Source organism: Macaca thibetana, chromosome 3, assembly GCF_024542745.1.
Source record: "Macaca thibetana thibetana isolate TM-01 chromosome 3, ASM2454274v1, whole genome shotgun sequence".
Lineage (NCBI taxonomy): Eukaryota > Metazoa > Chordata > Mammalia > Primates > Cercopithecidae > Macaca > Macaca thibetana.
The window spans coordinates 116,629,862-116,643,329 of record NC_065580.1 but is presented as its reverse complement, the minus strand read 5'-3'; the positions used below and the strand labels follow the sequence as shown (position 1 = coordinate 116,643,329).

Genomic DNA, 13,468 nt, shown 5'->3' with positions numbered 1-13,468 from the left:
GTAAAATCCAAGAAGATTAAAAAAAAAAAACAAACAAACAGGCCTCTTACATATATGTATAGCTTGCGTATTTGTTATTAGTTGAGCTGACTTTTAACCATAACTTTTTAAAAAAAAAATCTTTTAAATCTCTTATTACCTGACTCTAGCCAGGACAAACAGCTAATATTTCTGACTGTTGGACTTTACCAAACATAACCTCCCAGGTGAGACAAATAAGCCTTAACTAAGGTTATTTAACCATGGGTATATGAAGTGTTTTCAAGGAGGTAGTTAGCATTTTTTACAAGATCCAGAACTGCCAAAAGTAGCTCAGAGAAAAGGAAATTCAAGACAGGAAGTCAGAAGTTATTTAGGGAAGGGAAAAGAATCAATAAATGGCAAAGGTCACACAAATATCAAACCATAAAGGTCTCATTCCCTAAGCTGGGAATTGAACCCAGACTATCATGTGAAAAGACAAAAGCTTTAGCTACTGAGCTACAGCATTGGGCATTTCCCTTGTTCTTCCCAGAAGGAGGCTAGAGCAGTCAATTTTGAGCTTGCCAAAGTTTTTAATTGCTCAAGGTAATTTTTAGGGCTATGACATGAACCCTCAGACTCCTGTCCTCTGGATGGCAGAGACCAAAAGAAGTGTCCCCACATGGTCATAAAGTTAAGCACTCAAGGGCATAAAACAAAAAAGAGAAAAATCTCATCGAGGTTTTGTTTCTGGGATCTGAAGCAGTTTGTTAACTAACCAATTTGCTGAGCCAGCTTGAAGAGAGGACTTTTAGAGGTCCTAAGCCCACATTGTATCCATAGTACCCCCTCTATGACAGAACAATGCAGAAAGACAAATTCACAGCACAAGGTATAATAGATTCACTACAGCATAAGACTAGCCTCATAATTATTATTTTTTCCCATTAATCAACATTTTTCAGAGGAGACAGTGATTTTTGCTATTCATTCAACAGGTTAACACAGAAAGAGAGAGTCCAGAAGCCTGACTGGTAAGAAATTCTTACCCTTTTACCTGCATTTTCTGGGTTCCCTTCTCTGAGTGCTTTGATGGCCCTGCTTGCTGTACCATAGTTATGGGGGCCAACCAATGTTACAATAGAAAATCATCATTTACCATTTTATAGAACTATAGGCAAAAGCCTCACAATTTTTCAAGACATTGCCCAACAGGGTGCAAGGAGGGAACTGAAATAACATCTTCCATTCTGGCTGAAGCAAATATATGTGACAACATAGACCCTAGCCACGATGCTCAGCACCCAGTATCAACCTGGCAAGGTTCAAACGTGCCCCCGTTGGGTCCTGTCATCTTTAATCCACTCAAAGGGGGGTGGAATGATCTCTGATCAGGAGTTTCAACACATGGTCTCTGGGCAAGATGGAAGAGTGGGCAGTCACCCTGAGGGATAGAAAAGATGGAAAGGGGAAAGGAGAGAAAGAGAGGGGGAAGAAAAGGGAGGGAGAAAAGCATTGCCTGTGGCAAGGTTGGGGAGGAGAGAAGCTCAGGGAGACCAAAGAAAGACCCACCCATTGCAGCAGCACTGAATCAAAGTTTAAGTGGCCACTTGTCAGTCATAAAGGGACCTTTTCCAGCAGTTCCATTAGCTCTCAAGTTTTCCCCTTTGGAGGAGGAAAGCTCCCCATGTCCCCTGAACTGGGATATGCCTAGTCCTATCACCCACAGCTATCAGCAGACTGCAAGGCAGATTCATCCAAAGAGAATAGTGGTTAACATCTGTGAGTGCCGCATCTGTTTTTAACCAAAAGGGGCTTTACCGAGGAGGACCTGTGAGCCCCTCTGTCTTAGGATGGACTCTGACCTTCCTAAGTTGGACCTTTAATTCAAGTTCAGACAAATAGCTTTGCACTTTACTAAGAGGCACCTTTAAGCCCCTATTTCTTAGAAGAAACTCTAACCTTCCTAAAGTGGGCCTGTAACCCAATTCTATCCTTTAGCCATGACAAAATACCCCACCACTTGTACAAAGCCAGCCAATTGGTGCTGCAATCTATTTCTTTTGGGTCAGGGGTCTCCACATTATCGTGTCTTTGTGGTTTGCCATGGAAGATGTTACTGGAAAAGAGTCCTGATCCACACTCCAAGACAGGGTTCTTGGATGTCATACAAGAAAGAATTCAGGGCGAGTCCACAGAATAAAGTGAAAGCAATTTTATCTGGAAAGTAAAACAATAAAGAATAGCTGCTCTATAGCATAGGCAGAATATAGGGCCTCATTTCAAGCAGCCGCTATTCAAGATGGAGTGACTCTGGTTCCAACACCTCTCACAACACCACAGGGGAGCAGAGTGAAACCGGGTGGATCTGATGTTGAGTGCCCATGTGAAACAGAAGGCATGAGGGGCCACCGAGCACTGAGACTCCTGAAGGGTGAATGAGAAAGTCTCCATGAACAGGAGGGAAGTGAAACTCCATCTGTCAGCCTGTGGTAGCAAGGCTTGGAAACCCAGTTATGGCCCCTCCTTCATGCACGCTCCCTTCATTTGGATTCCTGACACCTCCCTCCCCTGGGATCTTTCTGTTCCCTGTTGCCTGGGGCACCTGGTCTCTGCATGTGAACTACTCAGAGATCCAGGGCTCAGGGCTCAGTCTACTCCTGTCTTTCCTTTCCTTGCCTCCTTGGTAACTTCATGGAGCCACACGGCTTTAAATATTAGCTATCTGTTGACTATTGGTTTATATCTCAGCCCCAAATCTTTCCCGGTAAACTGCATTTTCTTTCACCCAAAGCCCTTCTTTTTGTCATGTCAATGTTTCGTGGGTGTCTCACACATGACCTCCCAGAGTTGAAGCCCCGTTTGTTCTACACAAGTCTGCTCCTGTTGTCTGCCTTTCTCAGTGAATCTCAACTTCAACCAGGCCCTGGGGAGTCATTTCTCTTGCACTTCACTTCAGGTCTGTCAGCAAATCACACTGGCCATCATTCAAGTGACAACCTTGGATAAAGTCATCACCTTTACCACCCTCTGTTCAGGTCACCACCAGCATCAGTGAAGAGCATCCTGAGGGTGTCTGTGTTTTTGTCCCAGCCTTCAGGGATCTGTTATCACCACAAACAGCGAGGTAATGCTTATAAATAGGTTACATTATGCCCTCTGGCTCTTAGGCCCTCCCACAGCTTCCTAAATTCAAGGGAGAGCCAGTCCACACTCACTCAGGGAGCCCCCTTTCTGCATCACGCGTCCCAGGGTCATCTGCTGCTGCTCCCTCCTCCCCTGAGCACTTTGCTCTGGCCCCACAGACTCACATCTTCTGGACCCCAAAATCTGTTCTTCCTACGCCTAGAACCCATTTACTGCTCTTCTTTAGGCTCTGGCTGAAATACCCAATTACCTGAGAGGATTTACCTTCATATTGTATCTTAAATTTGGCATGAATAAATTAGAATATAAATAAACAATTAAAACGTCTTCCTTGCTTTAACTTCTGTATTCTTCACATCACTTATCTGACAGACAATACAACTTATTTACTTCTTTTGTTTTTTACTTTATTTTGTTTTTCACCACTAATAGAATATGAGCTCTGTAAACGTAGAAATGTTTACTGTTTCGGTCACAACCTGAGTCTCCACATTTAGATTAGTGTCTGGCACAGGGTCAGTGTTCAATAAACATTTGTTGAATGAATAAATGAATGACAGTGAGTACTGTACCCAACAAGACAGTGCTGAGGTTTCTTAAAAGTGAGTGGAGACCTAAGTCCTGACAGTAACATATATACAGGAAAACTATATAAATGCACATAGAGACATATCCTACTAAAACTGCAGAATGTTAAAGAAAAAGGTTTTCTATTATTCAGTAGGCACTAGAGATTTGAATAAGTTTATTATCATTAATTTTTTGTTTTTTTAGAGAGAGGATCTCTCTCTCTTACCCAGGCTGGAGTACAGTGGTGCCATCATAGCTCACTATAACCTTGAACTCCTAGGCTCAAGTGATCCTCCCACTTCAGTCTCTCAAGTAGCTAGGACTGCAGAAGCCCATCACCATGCACAGTTAACTTTTATATTTTGTAGAAATGGGATCTTGCTATGTGGCCCAGGCTGCTCTCTAACTTCTGGCCTCAAGCAATTCTCCTGCTTCAGACTCCCAAGGTGCTAGAATTACAGGCATAAGACACCATGCCTGACTTAAAACTGAGTAAATTTAAATGTTGACACATTTATATATATTAAAATGTTAGGCAACTACTGAAGGAATATATAACCAAAACAAGTTCAAAAATAAAAGTAAAGAAAACTTGACCTACCAGTTAAAGTCAGAGATGGAAAAAAAATCTAACAAAGGAAAATATGATAAAAATAAAACAAAAATGGAAAAAAAGTAAAAATAAATTCAAATACAATAAAATTCACAATAACAGTTAACAGGTTAAGCATGACTTCTAAATTTCCAGTTCTCAGCTTGGATTGTATGCTCCTGTCATGATTATTAAAATATTAAAGCACATGGATGCTGATTGAATATATAAAAAAGCTATAAGGAAAAAACACCAATCTGAAAAATATGATGTAGTATATTAACATTGTACTAATAACGAATGTAAGGATAAAGAACCAATGCGTTCAACTGAATAAATCAACAGGAAAATATGATAATCCTGAAAATATTTGTAACTGAGGAGAGAGGCTTAATATATAAAAAGCAAAATCTAATACACAAAAGGCTAAACTGACACACAATTAAGTATCTCCATTAATTACAAATAAAGAAGCAAAAAAGCTTGATATCATAAACACCCAATAATTAGAAAAATAAGAGAAAACACAGTATATTTAGAAAAACTGACAACACATGAGTCCATAGAGCAAGTTTCATTAAACATTATTATTAACATCTCACAGGAAATAGTGAAATGAAGTTAAATACGACAAAAAAATCTACAAAATTGAAAGAAGAGTGGTTTGAGAAAGTATGGAACATTTAGACCTGATGGAAAATAAAAACATCAAACATATAAATTTGGAGAAAGCTGCTAAAGCAGAACTAAGAATGAAACTTACAGCTTAAATAACTGTATTTAAGGAGCTCATAATGTAATGAACTAGCAATGCTAATCAAGTGTTTTAAAACCCAAAAGAGAGTAGACACAAATAATTTTTTTTTTTTTTTTTTTTTTTTTTTTGAGACGGAGTCTTGCTCTGTCGCCCAGGCTGGAGTGCAGTGGCCGGATCTCAGCTCACTGCAAGCTCCGCCTCCCGGGTTTACGCCATTCTCCTGCCTCAGCCTCCCAAGTAGCTGGGACTACAGGCACCCGCCACCACGCCCGGCTAGTTTTTTGTATTTTTTAGTAGAGACGGGGTTTCACCGTGTTAGCCAGGATGGTTTCGATCTCCTGACCTCATGATCCACCCGTCTCGGCCTCCCAAAGTGCTGGGATTACAGGCTTGAGCCACCGCGCCTGGCCAAATTTTTTTTTTTTTAATACAAAAAAATGGCTGGGCGCAGAGGCTCATGCCTGTAATCCCAGCACTTTGGGAGGTCAAGGTGGGAGGATCACTTGAGGTCAGGAGTTCGAAACCAACATGGTGAAGCCCTGTCTCTACTAAAAATACAAAAAAAATTAGCTGTGCATGGTGGCAGGAGCGTGTAATATCAGCTACTTGCTACTTGAAAGGTTGAGGCAGGAGAATCACTTGAACCCGAGAGGCAGAGGCTGCAGTGAGTCAAGATCATGCCACTGCACTACAGCCTGGACAACAGAGCGAGACTCTCTCTCAAAAAATAAAATAAATAAGAAAAATAAAATGTAGACAAGATAGTAAACAACTAACAATATAACAGGACTACAATGCATAAGAGCTGAAGCACAATTTAATAGGATTAAATATAGAATTGGGCAAGTATGACTATAATATTTGTTTATCCATAGTTTAGTTACATTATGACTATGGATAAACCCAAGATTTTTTAAAATACAAGAAAATACTATGAACAGCTGTATCAATAAATTGAAAAATAAATGAACAACAACTTAGAAAAAATCATTCTATAGCAACAAAACTGACTCAGAATAAGAAACTAAAAAGGACTTATAATCAATAAATATTGAGTGTTTACTCTACCTGGATATGCACACACATACTCTCACTGAGAAATCAAGACCTCTACTGAGGTCCAAGTACTTAGGAAAGTTTTCCAAAATTACTAGGGATTCAAATCCTATTTTATACCAAGTATTCTAGGGCATAGAAAATAAAGAGAAACCTTCTAAGTTATTTTATCATGATTATATAGCATTGATATCACCAACAAGAAAATAATACAAAGGCATTCTGAATAAATGTTTGCCCAATTCTTCAATTTATGTAAAATCAGTAACTTATTACCAGTTAGGTTTAACATTGATAAATTATTTAACATTTATAAATTCATTGGTGTAATTTACCATTGACAGACAGGAGAATAATCATGACCATCCCAATTGAGATAGAAGAAAAAATGTTTAATGAAATCCAATATTTCTTTCCACCAAAGGAGGACAGAAAATTTCTGTATTATCTGTAGAAACCTTAACAAACGTCATACATATTGATGACTTGCTAGATGCATTCCTTTCACAGCCAGGAAGCAGATAAGGGTCCTACTATCATAATCTCTGTTTACATTGTACAGGACATCCTACAGAGAAAACTGAGATGAGAAAAGCAGTAAGAAATGTAAGGACAGAATGGAAACTTGTCATTATCTGCCAATAAGATGAATATCTATACAGAGAATCCATGGGAATCTACAATTCATCAGGTCTACTTAGACTGTTCAGCAAGTTTCCCGGCTGTTAAATCAATACGAAAAGTTGTTAGCATGCCCTTACAACAGCCTTAACCGATAACTGGGGAAATGTCTCACATATATTCATTTTGTCAACTGAGTATTCATCTGTACCAGTTTTGTGCCAATTTTGGTATTGTTTATTTGTGGATCAAAAAATATATAGTTTTATTTTTTAATTTCCAAGAGTTCTTTTTTTCATGTCTGCTCTGATCATTCCTTTCCTGAATACCCACTGAAAATTAAGACTTTTACTGAGTTAGGGCCAGATGCAGTGGCTCAGGCCTGTAATCCCAGAACTTTGAGAGGCCAAAGCAGGAGGATTGCTTGAGCCCAGGAGTTTGGAACCAGCCTGCGCAAGATGGAGAGACACTATTTATACGAAAAATAAAAATAAATTAGCTGGGCATGGTGGTGCACACCTATAGTCCCAGCTCTTAGCAGGCCAAGGTGGGACAATCCCTTGAGCCCAGGAAGTCAAGACTGCAGTGAGTTTATGATTGTCCCACTGCATTCTAGCCTGGGCAAGATCTCATCTCTCTCTCTCTTTTTTTTTAAGACTCCTAACTGAGTTCGGATATAAACATATCATTAAAATTGATGTGAATATCCGTTGTAGCCAATTTCAGAAGAAAAGACAGATTCCCATCTCACGTATTTCCTACCTGTATTTTTCAGGTCCAATCCTTCAGAATCCCTCAGCTTTCTCATGCCTTGTGTCTGAGAAGGTTGACCTGAACAATCTCTAGGACATTCCTACCCTCCAAAAAAAAAGTTAAAAAAATAAACAACAAAACATCCCCAGGAGAAATTCAACTAAGATCAGTGCCACAATAAAAGTCCTGAGAAGTGTTAAGTGTGGGATGGTGAGTCGTATCTCTTTTTCTGGTAACTTTTTTTTTTGTAGTGCAAAAGACTAGAGGAGTCGTGAGAATGGGGATAGATTCAGACAAGCTCGATGATGTACAAGTGCCACACATGTCATGAAAATGATGACAACAGATTGGGATAAACCCCATGATAGAGTGTCGCAATCCTGTGTAGAGCCAGATGTGTGTTTTTTTGTTTGTTTTTTTTTTTTTAATTGGATGTAAGCCCTGGCTTCCGGTAGGTAGCAAGGTAGCTATTGACTTGATGAATTTTTTCCTCCACTTTAATACCATTAGTGAGGGAAATTAGGATAAATTTGGAGGACAGGACCCACAGAAAAATTGCCTCCGGGTTGTCTCAACTCCCTTGCTTTCTCTCAAACTCTAATTCGGAGGAATCTTGACCTACCCACAGAACATCAAACTCTTCTTTACTTTGATGATATCAGACTCACTGAATCTGATGGGCACAGGTAGCCATGCCCCAGAGGCCTGAAAGGTGTATGTGGCTGCCTAGGGTAGGAGATCAACCCTGTAGAAGCTTAGGGGTGTGGTGGCACTTATTCTAGAGTGAGTTGCTGCTATGGATTGCACCCCTTTGCCCCAAGATGACAGATTGAGATGAAGACTCACATGCAGGCAGTTCACTGTGTTGAACTCTTCTGATCAACACCTGGTGAGGAAGAAAGAAAAACAGGACATGGTAGGGTGTGACTCAGTCTCCCAAAGGGTTTAGCCAATCATATGGATAGGTCTGCAAGATGATGTGGGCCTTCACAGTTGTCCTAGGGCAAGAAAACCTGGCCTTTTATAACCTGTAATGACCTGGTATAGGACACAGGTTGGCTCTAGGAGAAGGATGTGACTTTGTGTGACCTTGGAGACAACTGTCAACCTTTCTGTCTGCTAAAAGCCTTCCTAGCTTGGTGGGTTTCTTTAGATTTTAGAGGCAATAAATGCCATATATATGTATATTTTCTTTTTTTGTTCTTTTTGCCCATTTAAAGTATAATTGCAAGTCTGTCAGTTTTGAGCAGGATGAGGGATCAAGAAAGGTCTCTGAGGCAGGTCCAGGCAGCCACCCTGCCATGTATACCTTATGACCCAGAAAAGCCACAAGAAATATTTATGGAAAATTATATACTCTCTTCTAGGGAGCCCTCAGAAAGCCTCGTTAGGAGAGTCACAGCAGAGCCCCTGAGAGTTTGGTGATGGGCTGTACCTGCATTTCCCTGCACTGTAAAAGCAGTGCCTGGCTTGTTTCCAAGCCTGCTGGAGACTGAATAATTTATTACAGGACACTATGTAGCCATGTAACCCTAATTTTCTATGATGAACTATTTTCTTCCTGATGCTCCAAACCTTAAAGCTAGATTTGTATTAAAATATTACATGATAAAATGGAAGTGATAAAAAATTAGATGAGGCCTGAACAGGGACAGAAAGGCCAACTAAACACACAGAAAAAGCAAGTGACTCTGATGTCCATAGCAAACTGATTGTACTGCTTCACTGCTTTGTCCTCCCACACCTGTGGTCTAACGAGGAATTCCCCATGATCAGTTTGTGGAAGGGAATGAAATTTGATCTCATCCACAGACAGATCTGCACAGGACAGAAACACCAACCCTGAGAGGGTAGACACCATAACACAGCCTCACAGAGATAGCTCTGTAGACAGGGAAGAGACATCCTGGGAGCAGGCTGAGCACTGGGTGATGTTCCTGGTTTTGAGACAATGAATGGTTAGGGATATGGCTCTACATTCATTCCCATGTTGTAGTTTATCCTTCTTAACTGTGTCCTTTGTTTCTCATTGTATCAGTCCATTCTCGCGCTGCTATAAAGAAATCCCTGAGACTGGGTAATTTATAAGAAACGAGTTCTATTTGGCTCACAATTCTGCAGGCTGTACAGGAAGCATGGTTGCATCAGCTTCTGGGAAGGCCTCAGGGAGCTTTTACTCATGGCAGGTGGCAAGACGGGAACAGGCATCTTACAAAGCAGGAGCAGGACCAAGGGATGGAAGAGGGAGGTGCCACACACTTTTAAACAACCAGATCTCATGAGGACTCCCTATTGTGGCAACAGCACCAAGGCTAGATGATGTTAAACCATGAGAAACACCACAATGATCCAATCACCTCCCACCAGGCCCCACCTCCAGCATTGGGGATTACAATTCAGCATGAGATTTTGTTGGGGACAGAGACCCAAACCATACGGTCTTATATGAACACCCTGGCAATTCCTCAGACTTTAGGTTTCAGGTGGCAAGACCAGATTGACGTCACTCTGGAAGTAGTTGATGAGACTGTACATTACCTATGTGGAGGGCAACAGGAGTGGTCTGTTATTCACCCTCCAAATTTTCTTTCTACTCTTCTCCAATCTGCTTCCTGCAGCAGAAGCCCAAGCTGTATAAATCTCATCAAAGAGCCCCTACGCCCTTGGCTCCTGGCTGGATTTCGCCAGTTCTAACAGGACATGGGGTGGGGAACAGTGAGTAAGTCTGGGTTTATAAACCTCTGTCTTTTTCCCTGTGAAGGTACCTCCAGCTAGGTGTGTCCTTAGCAAAGGTGACTGCCCCTCTATGTGGACTGTGCTATAAAACACTCTCTCTGGGGACCAGTCACTTCTTCCCTGCACCTCTGGCCCAGGAGTGGTTACAGCTTTGCTGCTACTAAAGTTCAGGATGCTGCACCATCTCTTTCGGTTCTCCTATGCCCACACTCTTGGTTCTCCTATGCCCACACTCTTGGTTCTCCTATGCCCACACTCTTGTTAAATGTTCCTTTGTTGATAACCTTCCCTGAATCAAATGGCTATTATTAATAAGTCAAAAAATAACAGATGCTGGTGAGGTTGCAGAAAAAAAGGAACACTTATATACTGTTAGTGGGAGTGTAAATTAGTTCATCCACTGTGGAAAGTAGTGTAATTTTTCAAAGAGTTAAAAACAGAACTACCATTCAACCCAGCAATCCCATTGCTAGGTGTATACCCAAAGGAATATAAATCATTCTACCATAAAGACACATGCACCTGTATGTTTACTGAAACACTATTCACACTAGCAAAACCATGGAATCAACCTAAATGGCCACTAATGGTAGACTGGGTGAAGAAAATGTGGTACATATACATCATGGAATACTATGTAGCCATAAAAAAAGAATAAGATCTTGTCCTTTGCAGAAACATGGATGGAGTTGGGGATCATACCCTTAGCAAAGTAACACAAGAACAGAAAGTCAAATACTGCATGTCCTCATATATAAGCTGGAGCTAAATAATGAGAATATATTAATACATAAAGGAGAACAACAGAAACTGGGGCTTACTTGAGAGAGGAGGGAGAGGATCACAAAACATAAATATAGGGTACTATACTTAGTACCTGGGTGATGAAATAACCTGTACACCAAATTCCTGTGACATGAGTTTACCTATATAACAAACCTGTAGATGTACCCATGAACCTAGCATAAAAGTTAAAAAAATAACTCTCCCTGAATCATTCCTTTTCTCTGTTCATTTTCTTTCCTATAAGGATATAGTTCTCAGATAACATTACTACAACTGAAAAGACATTGCCGTTGGTGATGATCAGTTAACATTACATGGGCATCTGAGGAAGAGACAGAGGACTTATCCAGGAGGAGGCTGATAATGAGCTCCTTGTTCAAGAGCTGGCCTCTGGCAGAGGAGTGGGATTGGTCCACATGGAGAAGCCCTAGTGTGCTCCAGATAGAAATAATGATGTCCACAATGGAGATGGATGTGTTCGGGGCACTTGCCATGACAACGGAGACTGGTGATCGACTATGGTTTATGGTCTGAAAAGAAGAAAGAGAGAAAACACAACTGGATCTGTGAGGGGAGGGCTAGGGAATTAATCACTTGGATACCGGACAGTAATTGAAGATGTGACAAGACACCACAGGGCTCCAGGCTGCAGAGAGACAAGTGATTAGAATGCAGCCAGGGAAGGTGAGAATTAATGTGAGTCAAGCCTTAGGCATTGACAGTGAGGTTGTGGAGGAATGAAGGTCTGCAGTTCCTGTTGCGTCTAGGGTCCGAGGCGTTGAGAAGAAACAGTGTGCGATGTGAGTTCCTATGCAACATGTGTGATCTGCTGAGGTCTCACCTGGAATTAAAGGCAGCCCTTATCCCATCTACACCAGGATTCAGTTACACTTGCTGAAGTGACCCATGTGCAACCCTGAAATTCTGGAGTAAACAGTCATAAATTATGATTTGTCCTTCTCTTCAACTCCCAACATCAGGAAGCGCCCAGCATCATTGCAATAAGAAGTGTAGAATGACTAAGAAAAATAAATCTGGCAGACCCCAGGGTGCTAGCGAGGTAGTTGCTGGATGGGGCCTGAAAGGAGAGGGGAGAAACCTTTGAAGTCAAATGAGATAATGTACTTGGGTGAAAGTAAATCATCCTGGCAAACCCTGATTGTATAATCTTTATTTAGTTGACGCAACTCAGATAAGCAAGCCTTTCATTCTCCCACCAAGTGTGTAAACTTTACTTAAGCTTACAACCAACACCCAGTTGCATCTGCTGCTGCTGCTTCCTTGCTCTTGCAACACTCCAGGTCCTGACCTTCTTTTTCTAGGCAAATACGTGTGATCCCACATCGCCCATATGGCCTCAAATGTCATTCTATTCATGTTGTTATGTGCGTTTATCATCAGCAAGTACTTTGTAAAAGTATGTGCATGGTTTTTCCATTGTGAAAGGCAACATGTTTGGAATCTGAAATCTGAGACCCAGAAATATCGAAGAGCAGAAGTAGGAAGCTAGCAGAATAAAGGTAGGGTGGTAGGGAAGGATTACTCCAAGGAGAAAAAGCAAAAATCAGCTTTATCAAATTTAGAGTAATATTTACAGTGTGATTCTGTGTTTTTTTAGTAAGATAAATGAACAACAGCAACAAACCCTCTGAATCTATTTCATCTCCTGTGTACATGGAAACTAAACTTGAAGCAGGGTTGATAATTATCAGCTTTTTCTGTGAGCCTTTTCATCATCTTGCCATATAGTTATACTCCTAATTAGTACTGATCTTTCATATTCAGTTTCATGCTTTATCCTCACAACCACCATTTATTGTTACAGGACAGAACCTCTCATTCCTATTTTGAAGATAGGGAAACTGAGGCCCAAAGAGCTAACATGAATTTCCCAAAGTCACAGATTTTTATTACCTTTCTTTATTGTTATTTTCTGTACTTCAAACGCCCTCGTAAGCCTTATGGGGAGACAGGGCTTCAAAGTCCACTGTGGAGAATTGAGGAAAGGAGACTGCTGATTGAGTGTCTGAGTGACTGCTGAGGAGCCTGCTGATTGAGTGTCCCGGCACTGGAGCCACAGGGACTCCCATTAGAGCTCCAGCTCCACTCACATACCATGGGATTTTGGGCAAGTTATTTATTTTCCTTGTCTTTGTTTCCATGTCTGTGACCTGTGGGCAACAACAGTGCCAGCATCAATGTGTAGTTGTGAAACTGAATGGAAAATGCATGTTGCACACCTCCAATGTGCCTGGCACACAGTAAACCTGCAATCAGGTGCTAACTGGTAAAGGAATGTGTTACTATCACCTCTATAGGTAGAGATTCAGAGACTGCCTGACAACACAGGCTGAACTCAGTGGCATATCACATGGGTATATGATCCATTAATAATAATTCTCATCTTAGGAATAAGATATTTTAGAGTAGAAAGACATGGAAACACCCAATGCAGACAATACAATGCCAACCAAACTAAATGTCACTAG

At 41.0% G+C, this 13,468-nt stretch overlaps 1 long non-coding RNA gene across 1 annotated transcript; it reads left to right on the top strand.

The window, feature by feature from the left end:
- Positions 1 to 851: 851 nt before the first annotated feature.
- LOC126951443 (uncharacterized) lies at positions 852 to 12,185 on the top strand. Its single transcript, XR_007724476.1, has 3 exons — positions 852 to 995; positions 2,921 to 3,088; positions 11,224 to 12,185. It is a non-coding gene; the product is annotated as an uncharacterized LOC126951443 (long non-coding RNA).
- Positions 12,186 to 13,468: the final 1,283 nt, after the last annotated feature.